This window comes from Scyliorhinus torazame, chromosome 6 (assembly GCF_047496885.1).
Source record: "Scyliorhinus torazame isolate Kashiwa2021f chromosome 6, sScyTor2.1, whole genome shotgun sequence".
NCBI classification, from domain to species: domain Eukaryota; kingdom Metazoa; phylum Chordata; class Chondrichthyes; order Carcharhiniformes; family Scyliorhinidae; genus Scyliorhinus; species Scyliorhinus torazame.
This window is the reverse complement of record NC_092712.1, coordinates 55782456-55800067: the sequence shown is the minus strand read 5'-3', so window position 1 is coordinate 55800067 and position 17612 is coordinate 55782456. Positions and strand designations below refer to the sequence as shown.

Below are 17612 nucleotides of genomic sequence, written 5' to 3'. Positions count from 1 at the left end.
GATGTGTTTTGCTGCTGACATATCACCAAAAGTGACCTTCGGCCTCAGAAACAAAGCAGCTAAGACAAAGAATACAGGTCTTCCTGGTTATCTGCCTACAAGTTTTCAAAATAAAGCAGGAGTTTTGTTATACTGGTCAATTATTTGTTTGTTCATGTATATGGGCAGTGCCGACAAGGTTAAATTTATTGCCCATCCCATGCCCACTGAGTGTTTGTCCAGATCACTTGTGGAAGCATTAGAAGTCAACCAAGCAGAGTCCAGATGGCCAACAGATCAGGCCAAGTGGACATAGTGGGATTCCTTCCCTGGTGGAAAGCAGAATGCTAGACTTGATCTACCTGCTCCTGTGGAATTGCAACTTGCAACCTCTGGGTTACCATAACTATATCTCATTATTGAGTTACTGGCATTTGCCTATATAACAGTCAGTGTTTTCCAACAAATAATTCAGTGCGTTAAGTGCTTTGAGACTGCGGACCAACTGTTTTTATTCATTCTGTGGATTCAGAAATAGAAAATTTTGACAGACACAAATTCTGTTATATCCTCCAACGGGAAATTGTTTTCCATCAAGGAAAACAAGCTCGGATTGAGAAAGAAGAATAGGGTTCAATAATAAATGCCATGTGTTAATAATCTCCGGGGAAAGCACTTCGGAGATACAGTATATGGATTCTGAATTGGAGATATTTATAAACCAAATGTCTGCAATAAAAAGCCTTTGATATATTACTTCATGCACTGATTACCATTTTCAACCTTTCACGGTTTGGACATTTGATTTCCATTATGAGTTTTTAAGTCAATGCATGTAAATGCTTTTAACCTCTAAAGCTGGAAATTTTAATTTTTAAGAAACAAATCAATATTGCAAATTACAAATTGTAATTTAGTGCCAATCCATTTTGGAACTATGTTATATCATACATCAGTTTTTTGAGGAATGTGTATAGAATGGCTGTGTGTCTAGCTATATGTAAAAGTTTCAAAATTATAGCTATGGGAAGCTCCCTCAAAGGTTGAATCAGTTAAACAATGACTAGCAATCACACACCAGGAGGTTCAGTCTTCAATCCATCGTTTGTGCTGCGTCAGCTTAGTCCAGCGATGCAGATGCCTTTGAATCAGATGATTTTGGATTGAAGCACATAAACCATGCTTTTGAGGAACTGCTGCCTTGTAAGAGATGCCATCTTTTGGACAAGATGTGAAATTCAGGCAAATAACTTGGACTTTAAACAGAAGTGTGCCAGAAGTAGCTTCAGCTTTGACAGGTGGCCATCGATGACATGTTTCGAATTTCAGAGCTCCTCATACCCAACCATCCAAGCTTCCTTTTTGCCCATCAGGTTGCATCCTTTTTTTTTATAAAAGAAATATTTTTATTCAAATTTTTACATATTTTCAACAAACCTCCCCCTTACAGAAAGAAGAAAAACAAAGAACACATAAATAAACATCTTACAACTACCTCACGAATTCCCCCAATATATAAACCCCCCATTAAGCAATGATAAATCCAGTAGAAAACACAAAGTATACCCCGCCCCTCCCACCCCCCCTCTGGGTTGCTGCTGCTGCTGACCACCTCCTAACACTCCCTAGACTTTCTAACGAACGGTTGCCACCGCCTGAAGAACCCTTGCAGAGACCCTCTCAAGGCAAATGTTACCCTCTCCAATTTAATGAACCCTGCCATGTCGCTGATCCAGGCTTCCACGCTCGGGGGCCTCGCATCCTTCCACTGTAGCAGAATCCTCCGCCGGGCTACCAGAGACGCAAAGGCCAGAATACCGGCCTCTTTCGCCTCCAGCACTCCCGGCTTGTCCGATACCCCAAATAGTGCTAACCCCCAGCTCGGCTTAACCCGGCACCGTCATCTTCACTGACTGTACCCTACCCGCCAAGGAGAGTGGCAGCATATCCCACCTTTTAAACTCCTCCTCCATCTGCTCCACCAGCCTCGTCAAGTTGAGCTTGTGTAGAGCCCCCCAGCTCCTGGCCACCTGGATCCCCAGGTACCGAAAACTCCTTTCCGCCCTCTTCAGTGGAAGCTCGTCTATCCCCCTTCCCTGGTCCCCTGGGTGTACCACGAAGAGCTCACTCTTCCCCACGTTGAGCTTATACCCGGAAAAGTCCCCAAACTCCCTGAGGATCCGCATCACCTCCGGCATCCCCCCCACTGGGTCCGCCACATACAGTAACAGGTCATCGGCATACAACGAAACCCGGTGTTCCTCCGCCCCCCCGGACCAGCCCCCGACAGTTCCTGGACTCCCTCAGAGCCACAGACAAAGGCTCAATTGCCAATGCAAATAGGAAGGAGGACAGCCGAAAGTATTCCAACCTTCTCCGATTCGTGGCCACACTCGCCACCGGGGCTTCGTAAAGTAGCCTAACTCAACAAATGAACCCCTCCCCGAACTCAAACCTCCTCAACACTTCCCAGTGGTACCCCCACTCCACCCTATCAAAGGCCTTCTCCGCATCCATCGCCGCCACTTTCTCCGCCTCCCCTCCACTATAGGCATCATGATTACGTTAAGGAGCCTCCGCACATTGGTATTCAGCTGCCCTCCCTTAACAAAACCAGTCTGGTCCTCGTGAATCACCCCCGGGACACAGTCCTCAATTCTGGTAGCCAACACCTTCGCGTCCACGTTGAGGAGAGAGATTGGCCTATACGACCCACACTGTAATGGATCCTTGTCCCACTTCAAGATCAGCGCCCTGGACATCGTCAGGGGTAGGGCCCCCCCTCCCTCGCCTCATTGAAAGTCCTCACTAATAGAGGGCCCAGCAGGTCCATGCACTTCCGGTAAAATTTAAACCGGGAACCCATCTGGCCCCGGTGCCTTCCCCGCCTGCATACTCCCCAGCCCCTTAGTCAGCTCCTCCAGCCCTACCAGTGCCCCAAGCCCAGCCACCTGCTCCTCCTCCACCCTTGGGAACTTCAGTCGATCCAAAAATCGACGCATCCCCCCCTCCTCCGTCGGGGGCTCAGACCTATACAGCCCCTCATAAAAGTATCCAAATACCCCATTTATTCCTACCGCACTCCGCACCGTGTTCCCCCCTTTATCCCCAACTCCCCCAATCTCCCTCCCGCTTCCGAAGCTGGTGTGCCAACATCCAGCTAGCCTTCTCCCCGTACTCATACACCGCCCCTTGCAATTTCCTCCACTGCACCTCGGACTTCTTGGTGGTCAACAGGTCGAATTCGGCCTGGAGGCTTAGTCGCTCCTGGAGTAGTCCTTCCTCGGGGACCTCTGCATACCTCCTATCCACCCTTAAAATCTCCCCCACCAATCTCTCCCTCTCTCTCCTCTCCTTCTCCTTGTGGAGATTAGTTCTCCCCGAATCACCGCCTTCAGCGCCTCCCAGACCACCCCCACCTGCACCTCCCCATTATCGTTAGCCTCTAGATAGCTTTCAATGCACCCCAGGATCCGCCTGCTCACCTCCTCATACGCCAGCAAGCCCACATCCAGTCGCCACAGCGGGCACTGGTCCCTCTCCTCCCCTCGCTCCACCCAATGCGGGGCATGGTCGGAGATGGCCGAATACTCCGTGCCCTCCACCCTCGGGATTAATGCCCTGCTAATAACGAAGAAGTCTATCCGGGAGTAGGCTTTATGGACATGGGAAAAAAAAGAAAATTCCCTGGCCCCCTGCCTGACAACCCTCCATGGGTCCACTCCTCCCATCTGGTCCATAAACCCCCTCAGCACCTTGGCTGCCGCCGGCCTCTTACCCGCCCTGGACCTGGAGCGGTCCAATGCTGGATCCAGTACCGTGTTGAAGTCCCCCCCCCATTATCAAGCTCCCTGCCTCCAGGTCCGGAATCCGGCCCAACACGCACCGCATAAATCCGGCATCGTCCCAGTTCGGGGCATATACATTCACTAATACCACCCGCACCCCCTGCAGCTTACCACTCACCATCACATACCTCCCTCCATTGTCTGCCACGATGTTCAGCGCCTCAAATGACACCCGCTTCCCCATCAAAATCGCCACCCCTCGATTCTTTGCGTCCAACCCAGAGTGGAAAACCTGCCCTACCCACCCCTTTCTCAGCCTAACCTGATCTGCCACCCTCAAACGCGTCTCCTGGAGCATAACCACATCTGCCATCAGTCCATTCAGGTGCACGAACACCCGGGCCCTCTTGACCGGCCCGTTCAGGCCTCTCACATTCCAAGTTACCAGCCGGATCAGGGGGCTTCCCGCACACCCCCTCCTGCCGATTATCCATCCCCTTTTCTAGTGCCCGCGCCTCCTGCACTCTTCATTCCCCCCAGCGGCAGAACCCCACCCCGACTCTCTCTCCGAGCTCCAGCTCACCTTTGGCTAATGCAGCAGCAACCCAGTTCCAGTTCCAGTTCCCCCCCCCCCCCCCCCAAAAGCTAGGTCCCCCCCCTAGCTGCGTTGCTCCCCCCATAGCACTCCGGTAAGTCAGCTGACTCCTGCTGACCCCGGCCACTCCATCGACCCCCAGTGTGGTAGTCTCCCCTCCCCCTCCTGTCCATCAGCGGGCGCTCCTCTCCAACACTGCCCTCCCCCCCCCCGGCCCTGCCCCCTTCCCTCCCTAGCGCAGGAAAAGCCTGCGCTTTCCATCAGACCAGCCCCGCCCTCTCTGGCGCAGCTCCCTTTTGCGGCCTAATCCCAGCTCCCCCACCTCGGGCCTCCCATCTCCCCTCCCCCCAGTGGGGCCCCGTCCTTCCAACCACCGACGCCCACACTCTCACAAAACCCCCCACTTCGAACCATTTCACCCTACCCCATCCAAGGAAACAATACAGAACAGAATAGAACATCCCCCAAAGCACAGTAACCACAGTAGCTCCCCACGACCTCCCCTCATAACCGACCCTCAGTCCGTGTCCAACTTTGCGGCCTGAATAAAGGTCCACGCCTCCTCTGGCGTCTCAAAGTAATGGTGCCGGTCCTTAAACGTGACCCACAGTCACGCCGGCTGCAGCATCCCGAATTTCACCCCCTTCCGATGCAGAATCGCCTTAGCCCGATTGTACCCGGCCCTTTTCTTGGCCACCTCCGCACTCCAGTCCTGGTATATACGGACCTCTGCATTCTCCCACCTGCTGCTCCGCTCCTTTTTTGCCCATCTTAGGACACACTCCCTGTCCACCAAGCGGTGGAACCGCACCAATACCGCCCGCAGCGGCTCGTTAGACTTAGGCCTCCTCGCCAGGACGCGGTGGGCCCCATCAAGCTCCAGGGGCCTCGGGAAGGCACCCGCACCCATCAACGTGTTCAGCATCGTCACCACATATGCTCCAGCATCCGACCCCTCCACTCCCTCTGGGAGACCCAGAATCTGCAGATTCTTCCTCCTCGACCGATTCTCCATGTCCTCGAACTTCTCCTGCCATTTCTTATGCAGCGCCTCGTGCGCCTCCACCTTCACCGCCAGGCCCAATATCTCGTCCTCATTCTCCGAGGCCTTCTTCCGCACCTCCCAGATCGCCGCCCCTTGGGCTTTATGGGTCTCGACCAGCTTGTCGATCGAAGCCTTCATTGGCTCCAGCAGCTCTGCTTTCAATTCCGTGAAGCAGCGCTTGAGAAACTCCTGCTGCTCCTGCGCCCACGCTGCCTGGTCTCCACCTGCCGCCATCTTGGCTTTCCTCCCTCGCACTTTTCGCTGCACCAGAATTACTCTTTTCACCACTCCACTCCTGGTCCAATCCATACAGTGCTGGGGAAATCGTACTGTCACCTTCCCAGACTGGGAACCGTTGAACAAATGTCGCTGGGGCCCCTCAAAAGAGCCCAAAAGTCCGTTTCTGGCGGGAGCTGCCGAACATGCGACTTAGCTCAGCATAGCCGCAACCGGAAGTCCTCATCAGGTTGCATCCTTAATGCACAAGTTTTCTTCTTGGGAGTCAGAACAGACCTGCTGGAGATAGCTCGGAAGTGAGAAGCACCTATAAATAAGGCTCGGGGATTAGAGTGAGGCCTACCTTCCTGGGAGTTGGAATGGACATGCAAGAGACATCCCAGAGTTGAGCAGCGCACTATTTCAGCTGCTGTGAGTCAGCTGTGAAGAATCAAACGGACAAGAAACTAGCAAGATGCCACAGTCCCAGATGACCGAAGGCTGCTTTCCCCTTTGAGGGGGAGAGCTGACTGGTGTTGATTTAACCTGAGGATCACCACACCTGAGGCGAAGGACAAGGTTGAGAAAGCGGGGCCTTCATGAATAACCTCCGCCAGTATTGGCTGGTAAGTGCAGTGTATGCTGTTAATAATCAGTTTAGGACACGGGAGTTTAAGTAGATCTATAAATAAAAATAAAACTGTTTGTTCAGCAAATAATCTTTTGTTGTCAGTGGTACTAGCATTTAATAAGCACAACATGCAAAATAAATCATTCTGAATTAAGTAAATTAAACTAACTAAATAACTAATTAGAATGGCAGGACAGGTTGCAGCTGTGGAATGTGGCAGCTTTTGGACGTCAAGGCGATCCAGGACAAACATCTGCAGAAAGTGTAAGCAGGTAGAGGAATTCCAGATCAGGGTTATTAATCTAGAAGCTGAACTGCAGACACTGCGAAAAATACGTGGTTGACTCTTAAATGCCTTCTGAAATGGCTCAGCAGGCCATTCAGTTGTATTCAACCACTAAAAAGAAAACACGAAAGAATTAAACCTGATGGACCACCCAACATCGTCCGAGGCAAACGACAAAAGCAATCCCTGCCCTGTCAACCTGCAAAGTCTATTTACAAACATCTGGGGGCGCTGGATTCTGCAACGGCTCTGGGTCCTGACAATATTCCAGCAATAATCTGATCGTGATCCAGGACTTGCCACACATCCCTAGTCAAGCAATTACAGCTACAACACTGGCATTTACCCGGCATGGTGGAAAATTGCCCAGGTACGTCCTGTACACAAGAAACAGGACACATCTAGCCTGACCGATTACCATCCCATCAGTCTACTGACGATCATCAGCAAAGGGGTCGCCAATAATGCATACGCAGCAATAATCTGCTCATGGATGCCCAGTTTGGGTTCCGCCAGGGTCACTCAGCTTCACAGCCTTGGATCAAACATGGACAAAAGAGCCGAATGTCAGAGGTGAACAGCCCATGGCATCAAGGCAGCATTTGACTGAGTACAGCAACAGTGTGTCTCGCAAAACTAGAGTCAATGGGAATCGGAGGAAAACTCTACGCTGGTTGGAGTCATACCTGGCACAAAGAAAGATGGTTGGAGGTCAGTCATCACAGCTCCAGGACATCACTGCAGGAGTTCATCAGGGTAGTGTCCTAGGCCCAACTATCTTCAGCTGTTTCATCAATGACCTTCCTTCCATCATAAAGTCAGAACAGGGGATGTTCACAAATGACTACACAATGTGCAATACTATTTGCAACTCCTCATATACCGAATCAGTTCATGTACAAATGCAGCAAGACCTGAACAATATCCAAGCTGAGGTTGACAAGTAATATTGTACCACAAAAGTGTCAGGAAATATCTCCACTTGCCTGGATGATTGCAGCTCCAACAACACAAGTGGAAGGTCATGCAGTGCTGGTCCGAGGCAACAGAAAAGCTCCTACAGGACTGCTTGGAGTCAGTGGACTGGTCCATATTTAAGAACTCAGCGGCCAAATTTTTTATTTTCTAATCTCTTTTACCCCCCCCCACACACCAGGGTGACGGTGTGTGGAGTTTGCACATTCCTGTGTCTGCATGGGTTTCCTCTGGGTGCTCCAGTTTCCTCCCACAGTACAAAAGGGGAGAAGGTTAGGTGGATTGGCCATGCTAAATTGCCCCTAGGTGGGATTAGGGGGTAGGGTGGAGGATTGGGCCTAGGTAGGGAGAGTCAGTTCAAACTCGATGGGCCATATGGCCTCCTTCTGCACTGTAGGGATTCTAGGATTCTAAATCGGGCAGCACGGTGGCATGGTGGTTAGCACAATTGCTTCACAGCTCCAGGGTCCCAAGTTCGATTCCCGCTTGGGTCACTGTCTGTGCGGAGTCTGCACTTTCTCCCCGTGTGTGCGTGGGTTTCCTCCGGGTGCTCCGGTTTCCTCCCACAGTCCAAAGATGTGCAGGTTAGGTGGGTTGGCCATGCTAAATTGCCCTTAGTGTCCAAAATTGCCCTTAGTGTTGGGTGGGGTTACTGGGTTACGGGGATAAGGTGGAGGTGTGCAGTTGGGTAGGATGCTCTTTCAGAGAGCCGTGCAGACTCGATGGGCCGAATGGCCTCCTTCTGCACTGTAAATTCTATGATTAAATGAGTATGTCGCCATCGTCAGAGTTCATCAGAAGACTGTGCCAAAAAAGGTAGGAAGTACGTCTCCCAACAGGAAACCATGGCTTAATCGGGAGATTGACTCTCTACTGAAGGCCAGGTCTGAGCCGTTCAAGTCAGACAACCCTGACCTATACTAGAAATCCAGGTATGACCTCCACAAAGTCATCCGGGATGCCAAGACACAATATCAAACTAAGTTGAGTCACAGACTAACAGCACAGACTCTCGACGGTTGTGCCAAGGTTTAGACAACATAACGGGCTACAAAGCGAAGCCGAATAGAATCTCCGGCAGCAGCGCACCCCTCCCCGATGAACCCAATCCTTGAGAGCTTGGGTATGAGACAAATCAAATCCATCCTCCCAGAACGTCTTGATCCACTGCAATTCGCATACCGCCACAACCGGTCCACAGCAGATACCATCTCCCTGGCCCTACACTCATGTCTGGAGCATCTTGACAATAAGGACTCCTATGTCAGACTCTTATTCATTGACTGTAGCTCTGTCTTTAACACCATAATCTCAGCTAAACTCATATCCAAGCTCCAAAACCTAGGACTTGGCTCCTCCCTCTGCAACTGGATCCTCGACCTCCTGCCCCATACACCACAACACCTCCTCCACGATAGTCTTCAATACCAGTGCCCCGCAAGGCTGTGTATTTAGCCCCCTACTATACTCCCTATACACACCTGTGTGGCAAAATCTGGCTCCAACTCCATTTACAAGTTTCCTGATGACACAACTGTAGTGAGTCGGATCTCGAACAGCGATGAGTCAGAATACAGGAGGGAGTTAGAGATCGAGTGGAGTAACGACAACAATCTCTCCCTCAATGTCAGCAAAACTGAAGAGCTGGTCATTGACTTCAGGAAGCTTCATGCACACCCCGTCTGCATCAACGGGGCCGAGGTGAAGATGGTTGACAACTTCAAATTCCGAGGTGCGCACATCATCAACAATCTGTTCTGGTCTGCCCACGTCTGCTACGATCAAGAAAGCACAACAGAGCCTATACCTCCTCAGGAAACTAAGGAAATTCAGCATGTCCACCTTGACTCTTAACAATTTTTACAGATGCACCATTGAAAGCATCCTATCTGGCTGCCTCACAGCCTGGTATGGCAACTGCTCGGCCCAAGACTGTAAGAAACTTCAGACAGTCGTGAACACAGCCCAGTCCATCACGTGAACCCACCTCCCATCCATTGATTCTGTCAACACCTCATGCTGCCTTGGGAAAGCGGGCAGCATAATCAAAGACCCCTCCCACCCGGGGTATTCTCTCTCTCAACTTCTTCCATCGGGCAGAAGATACAAAAGTCTGAGAACAGGCACCAACAGGTTCAAGAACAGCTTCTTCCCCACTGTTACCAGACTCCTGAATGATGCTCTTATGGACTGATCTGATCTCTCCACGCATCTTCTCTACTGAGTAGTACTGCACTCCAGTATGCTTCACCCTCACAGATGCCTGTGTCGATGTATTTACATTGTGTATTTATGTTTGCCCTATATTTATTTTTCATGTATGGAATGATCTGTCTGGACTGTATGCAGACAATACTTTTCACTGCACCTCAGTACAAGTGACAATAAATCAAATCCAAACCAACAACTCCAATCCAAGAAGCTCGACAACATCCAGTGGTGTCCACTTGATTGCGCCCCTTTCCATATGTATTCAGTCCCTCCACCACCGACGAACAGGGGCAGCCGTGTATACCATCTACAAGACGCACTTGCAGGAACTCACCAAGGTTCCTTAGGCAGCACCTTCCAAACCCATGACCACTATCATCAGGGCAAGAGCAGCAGATATCTGGGAACACTACCACACGAGGTTCCCCCTCCCTCCTTCAAGTCACTCACCAATCATACTTGAAAATATATCGCCGCTCCTTCACGGTCGTTGGGTCAAAATCCTGGAATTCCCTTCCTAACAGCACTGTGGGTGTACCCACACCCCAGGAACTGCAGCGGTTCAAGGCAGCAGCTCGCCACCACCTTCTGAAGGGAAAGGCAATAAATGCTGGTCTCGCCAGAGATGCCCACAGCCCTTAAATTAATTTTAAAAATTGGAGGGGGGAGAATTACTCGGAACTTTCTTCCAGACGACAGTGATACCTCCTTGAATAGGGTATTCTGTTTTGGCCAGTGGTGAGGGACAGGAGGATGCAACTGTAAGTGAGGCAGGTAAACAAACCGAGCAGATAGGAATGTAGGAGCCTCAGATTTTGCAAATGTCAAACAGGTTTGAGGTACTTGACCTGTGGGGACGAAAGCAAGGTCTGCAAGGTGGATGAGCAGGTTGACCATAGCACCCATGGTACAGGAAGCCGTTCAAGTGGGGAGAGCAAATAAGAATGTAGTAGTAGCAGGGGACAGTATATTGAAGGGGATTAATACTGTTCTCTCCAGCAAAGAGTGTAGACCAGAAGGCTGTGTTGTCTGTCTGGTGGCAGGGCTCAGGACATCTACTCGGGGCTGGAGTGGATCTTGGAGTGGGAGGAGCAGGATCCAGTGGCCGTGGTCCATGTAGGTGCCAACGACATAGGCAAGGAAGAAGATTCTGCATTGTCATTATGAGGAGTTAAGACATCAAATTGAGGAGGACATCGAAAGTAATAATCTAGATTATCACCCGAGCCACCTGCAAATTGACATAGGACAAATAAGTTTAGAGAGATGAATGCGTGGCTTAAAGACTGGTGCAGGAGAAGTGTGTTTGTGTTCATCTACATCAATACTGGGGAAAGTGAGGGCTGTACCACTGGGACGGTCTACTTCTGAACTGTGCTGGGACCACCGTCTGGCAAGCTGCATAACTAGAGGTAGAGAGGGCTTTAAACTAAACAAAGGGAGTGAGGGATCAAGCTTGGTAGATGAAGCCAAGACAGAAGAACAAAATAGTAATATGGGAAAAGAGAGCCAGAGAATGGCAGAAAGGGACAGAGGGAAAAAAACACCGAAAAATACATCAATTGTCAAGTCCAGATGTTACAAAGATAACGTGTCTGAATGCGCGTATAACACTAATGACAAAATAAGCAACCTGATAGCACACATCGAAGTAAATGTGATTGGATAGCCATTACGAAGAGGTTGCTGCAGGAGGACAAGGATTGGGCCCTGAATGTGAGGGATAGATGACATTCAAGATGATTAGGGTGTTAGGCATAGGTGGAGGGAAAACACTTAATCAAGGTGGGAATTGTGCAATTGTTAAGAGATTACCTTGGTTCTGGAGATCAGGAGTTGGTTTGGGTTGAGATGAGGAATAGTGGGGAGAAAGATGTCACTAGTGGGAGTGGTCTGCAGTGCAAGACAAAATATTCAACAAGAAATATTGGGTGCTTGTGATAAAGGGAAGTTAAGGGTAAGATCTTGGCATGGATAGAGGATTGGCTGACTGGCAGAAGGCAGAGAGTGGGGATAAAGGAATCTTTTTCAGGATGGCAGCCAGTGACTAGTGGTGTACCTCAGGGGTCGGTGCTGGGACTACAACTTTTCACAATATACATTAATGATCTGGAGGAAGGAACTGAATGCACAGTTGCTAAGTGTCGTGGAAATCATAATAAAGACAAATTCCTCGAGGTTCGATTTAAGGAAATTTATTTACACAAATATACTTGTGGAGAGAAGAGTGTTTCATGCAGTCAAAAACCATTATATTTATAGGTTGAAATAAACAAGTTGGAAGAGATAAAGCTTGGGAACATACGCAAGAGGAAATATGAATGTTTTGCCTTTGGTTTAAAAACAATTCGAATACGCATTTTGTTGTCCTTCGGAAGAACAACTTATCATAATAAGGCCAGTACCACATACTAAGCAGTATTTAGTTTACATTACTTGACCTCCTTATTTTCGCTCTAAAGCAGTGTTAAAATATAGTTAATATTCCCAGCATGCTTCTAAATTGGTAACTCATTAACTTCCCTTCCACACTAAGTTTGCAGATGGTACAAAGATCTGTAGAGGGGCAGGTCGTACTGAGGAAGCAGGGGGCTGCAGAAGGACTTGGACAGGCTAGGAGAGTGGGCAAAGTAGTAGCAGATGAAATACAATGTGGAAAAGTGTGAGGTTATGCAGATTGGAAGGAGCAATGGAGGCACAGGCTATTTTCTAAATGGGGAAATGCTTCGGAAATCAGAAGCACAAAGGGACTTGAGAGTCCTTGTTCACGATTCTCTTAAGGTTAACGTGCAGGTTCAGTCAGCAGTTAGGAAGGCAAATGAAACGTTAGCATTCATGTCAAGAGGGCTAGAATACATGTACTAGGCATGTACTTCTGAGACTAAACAAGACTCTGGTTGGAGTATTGTGAGCAGTTTTGGGCCCTGTATCTAAGGAAGGGTGTGCTGGCCTTGGAAAGGGTCCAGAGGACATTTACAAGAATGATCCCTGGAATGAACAGCTTGTTGTATGAGGAACGGTTGAGGACTCTGGGTCTGTACTCGTTGGAGTTGTGAAGGATGAGCGGGGGATCTTGAAATGAAAATTGCTTATTGTCACAAGTAGGCTTCAAATGAAGTTACTGTGAAAAGCCCCTAGTCGCCACATTCCGCCGCTTGTTCGGGGAGGCTGGTACAGGAATTGAACCGGGCTGCTGGCCTGCCTTGGTCTGCTTTAAAAGCCAGCTCTTCAGCCCTGTGCTAAACCAGATCTTATTGAAACTTACAGTATACTGCAAGGCCTGAATAGAGTGGACGTGGAGAGGATGTTTCTACTTGTAGGAAAAACTAGAAGCAGAGGACACAATCTCAGACTAAAGGGACGATCCTTTAAAACAGAGATGAGGAGGAATTTCTTCAGCCAGAGGGTTGGTAAATCTGTGGAATGCTTTGCCGCAGAAGGCTGTGGAGGCCAAACCACAGTGTTTTTAAGACAGAGATAGATAGGTTTTTCAATAAGGGGATCAGGGGTTATGGGGAGAAGGCAGGAGAATGGAGAGAAAAATATCAGCCATGATTTAGTTCTGCTCCTATGCCTTATGGTCTTATGGAAGGCAATAATCATGGGTGACTTTAATCTCCATATAAACTGGAAGAATTAGATTGGCCAAAGTAGTTGGATGAGAAGTTCATAGAATGCTTTTGAGATAGTTTCTTAGAGCAGCACATACTGGAACCAACCAGAGAGCAGGTTATAGTAAATTTGGTATTGTATAATGTGGCAGGATTCATTAATGACCAAAGTGAAGGCACCCTTCGGTAGCAGCGATCACAATATAATTGAATTTTACATCCAATTTGTAAGCAGAAATAGTTGATGTAAGACTAAGAATTTAAACTTAAATAAGGGCAATTATTGGGCATTGAAAGCTGGGCTAGCTGAAGTGAATTGGAATGTTAGGCTAGTGGCAGACATTTAAGGGGATATTTCAGAATAGGTATATTCCTACGAGAAGAAAATTTTTAAGGGGAGGAGCCACCATCCACGGTTAACTAAAGTTAAGAAAATCACTAAACAGAAGGCAAAAGAGAAACTGCGCAAAAGGTGAATGGCAGGTCAGAATATGAAGGTCAGCAGAGAATGATTAAAGGTTAATCAGGGGTGGCACAGTGACGCAGTGGTAAGCACTGCTGCCTCACTGCGCCGAGGATCCGGGTTCAATCCCGGCCCTGGGTCACTGTCTGTGTTGGGTTTGCACATTCTCCCCGTGTCTGCATGGATCTCACCCCCACAACCCAAAGACGTGCAGGGTAGGTGGATTGGCCATACCTTTTGATTAAAACAGTAAAATAATATATACAAGGCCAAACGGTACAAACACTAATTGTGTTGGAGAAACAGGGCACCCTCCCCTCAGTACCAATGTACGTGGAGGGGGTGGTTACTCTGATTATTAAAACAGTTCACAACACATTTCTACAAAAAACAAATGGTACAAGCACTAAACTTTGCGCTGGAGAGACCAGATACCCTCACCACTGTACCAACAGAAGGGAAAGGAAGGGGTGTGGTGGGGAGAGGGGAAAGGAGGGTGGTGGGGTGGGAGGGAGTCTATGCTAAATTGCCCCTTAATTGGAAAAGAAAGAATTGGGTACAGGAAAAATTTATTTTTCCTGATTAACCTTTAATCTTTTTTGAACATAAATTTAAAGTACGAGTAGAAGCTAGTAATAAGTGTAAAAACAGATAGCAAGAGTTTCTACGGGTATTAAAAAGGAAAAGAGTAAAGTGAGAGCTGGTCCTCTAGAGAGTGACAATGGGGGTTAATAGTAGATAATAATGAACTGGTGTATGAAATAAACAAATATTTTGCTTCTGTCTTCGCAATAAGATATAAAAACATTCCAGTAAATCAGAAAGGAGGGGGAACTGGATGAAATTACAATCACTAGGGAAGTGGTACTGAGCAGACTAATGAGGGCTGCGGGCTGACAAATCTCAGTTCCTGGTGGACGTCACCCTCGGGTCTTGAAGGTGACTAATCAGGTAGTAGATGCATTGGTGTTTATTTTCCAAAGTTTCCTAGATTCTGGAACTGTTCACTCAGACTGAAAAGTAGCAAATATGATCCCTCTATTCAAGGAGAGAGGGAGGCAGAAAACAGAAAACAAGAGGCCAGTTAGCTCAACATCTGTTGTGGGGAAGGTGTTGGAATCAATCATTAACGAGGCTATAGCTGGACACTTATAAGACTCGAAGGCAATTGGGGTTAGAATCAGCATGGTTTTCTGAAAGGGACATCATGTTCAATCAAATTATTGGAGGTCCTTAAAGGAGTAACATGTGCAATGGATAAAGGGGAACCTGTAGACATTTTGCATTTTAAATTAATTCTTGGGATGTGGACACTGGCTCTGCCAGCGTTTATTGCCCATCCCGAACTTCTCCTCAAGAGGGTGGTGGTGAGCCACCTCCGTCAACTGCTGCAGGCATTTGATTAGGTGCCACATCAAAGATTATTGCGGAACATTTTGGAAGGTCTAATGCAGGTCAGGAATATACAGTGAATGGTAGAACCCTCAAGAGTATTGAAAGTCAGAGAGATCTAGGTGTACAGGTCCACGGTTCACTGAAAGGGGCAACACAGGTGGAGAAGGTAGTCAAGAAGGCATACGGCATGCTTGCCTTCATTGGCCGGGGCATTGAGTATAAGAATTGGCAAGTCATGTTGCAGCTGTATAGGACCTTAGTTAGACCACACGGAGTATAGTGTTCAATTCTGGTCGCCACACTACCAGAAGGATGTGGAGGCTTTAGAGAGGGTGCAGAAGAGATTTACCAGAATGTTGCCTGGTATGGAGGGCATTAGCTATGAGGAGCGGTTGAATAAACTTGGTTTGTTCTCACTGGAATGAAGGAGGTTGAGGGGAGACCTGATAGAGGTCTACAAAATTATGAGAGGCATAGGCAGAGTGGATAGTCAGAGGCTTTTCCCTAGGGTAGAGGGGTCAATTACTTGGGGCATAGGTTTAAGGTGCGAGGGGCAAGGCTTAGAGTAGATGTACGAGGCAAGTTCTTTTTTACACAGCGGGTAGTGGGTGCCTGGAACTCGCTGCCGGAGGAGGTGGTGGAAGCAGGGAACAATAGTGACATTTAAGGTGCATCTTGACAAATACATGAATAGGATGGGAATAGAGGGATACGGACCCAGGAAGTGTAGAAGATTGTAGTTTAGTCGGGCAGCATGGTCAGCACGGGCTTTGAGAGCCAGTTCCTGTGCTGTACTTTTCTTTGTTCTTTGTATAAAGGCTCATCGTGTAGGGTTAACACATTAGCATGGATAGAGGATTGGCTAGCTGGCAAAAACAGAGTATGTGGAAATGGGTCTTTTCTGACTGTGGCGAGTGGTGTGCCACAGGGATCAGTGCTGGGCCCTCAACCTTTTACAATTTACATCAATGACTCAGAAGAGGGTGGTAAAGCAATGGTAGACAAATTTGCAGATGACACAAAGATAGCTAGGAAAGTATGTTGTGAAGAGGACATTAGGATACAGAAAGATTGAGTGAGCGGGCAAAGATCTGGCAAACGGAGTGTAATGTGGGGGAATGTGAAGTTATTTACTTTAGAATTACAACCTCGGGTGACTGTCTGTGTGGAGTTTGCACTTTCTCCTCGTGTCTGCGTGGATTCCCTCCGGGTGCTCCGGTTTCATCCCACAGTCCAAAGAAGTGCAGGTTAGATGGATTGGCGGTGCAAAATTTCCTCTTAAGTGTCCAAATGGTTAGGTGGGATTACTGGGATAGGGTGGAGGTGTGGGCTTAAGTAGGGTGCTCTTTCGAAGGGCCAGTGCAAACTCGATAGGCCAAATGGCGTCCTTCTGCACTGCAGGGATTCTATGATAGGTTGAACAGGCTGTGATTGTTTCCACTGCAGTTTAGAAAAGTGAGGGGTGACTTGATTGAAAAGTACAAGAAGGTGGACACGGAAAGAACTCTGGTGAGTCCAACACTAACGTGCATTGTTTTAAAATCAAGGGTCACCCGAGAAGGAGAGAAATTAGGAGAATTTCTTTCTTTGCAGGTTGAGGGACTTTGGAACTCTTGTCTCAGAAGGTGGAGGAGGAAGGATCATTGAATACTTTTAGATAGATTCTTGACTAACAAGGGAGTCAAAGGTTTATCAGGGGTAGATGGGAATGTGGAATTCGAAACACAAGTCAGTCATGATCTAATTTAATTGCAGAGCGGGTTCAATGGGCTGAATGGCCTATTTCTGCTCCTATTCCGCATGACCACACGCCCCAAAAGTAAATATAGAAATCTGCATAGAATTGGATGTATTGCATCAGTTCCAATTGTAGCAGGAGTGAATCCTCAACAGATTCCTTCCCCTTCAATATAGGATACTGATTTGATAATCTTGCTCTTAGACTGTCGTCAGCATGGGGGAAATAAAGGTGCCTTAATTCTACAAACCAAAGACAAGGTCATGTTCCATGCATCAGTGTTTCTGGTAAATGTGAGACACATAAAAATGTAGAAAGAGAAAAGTAATGGCATGAAATACAATAAGCATATATATTTAAGATAAATCTGGATACGAAACAGCAAGAGCTTGGTCTGATTGGTTGATATGAGACCCCTTAGATCAGTTTACAGCCTACTGCTAGCCCCATTGTTGCGTCACTGGGTTGGGTCTTCTTTCCAGGATATGCCTGCAACAGTCCAGTATAGCCTCCATTGAACTAGAGCTGATCACCTGGCTTGTTGGTGAAACAGGGGTACCAAATAATAATAATCATTATCTTTAATTTCATAAGTAGGCTTACATTAACACTGCAATGAAGTTACTGTGAAAAGCCCCTAATCGCCACATTTCGGGCCTGTTCGGGTACACAGAGGGAG

General features: G+C 48.0%; 1 protein-coding gene across 3 annotated transcripts in view; it reads right to left on the bottom strand.

The window, feature by feature from the left end:
* Positions 1 to 17612, bottom strand: part of ube3c (ubiquitin protein ligase E3C) — a 277267-nt gene that overhangs the window by 55957 nt on the left and 203698 nt on the right. The window lies entirely within an intron of this gene.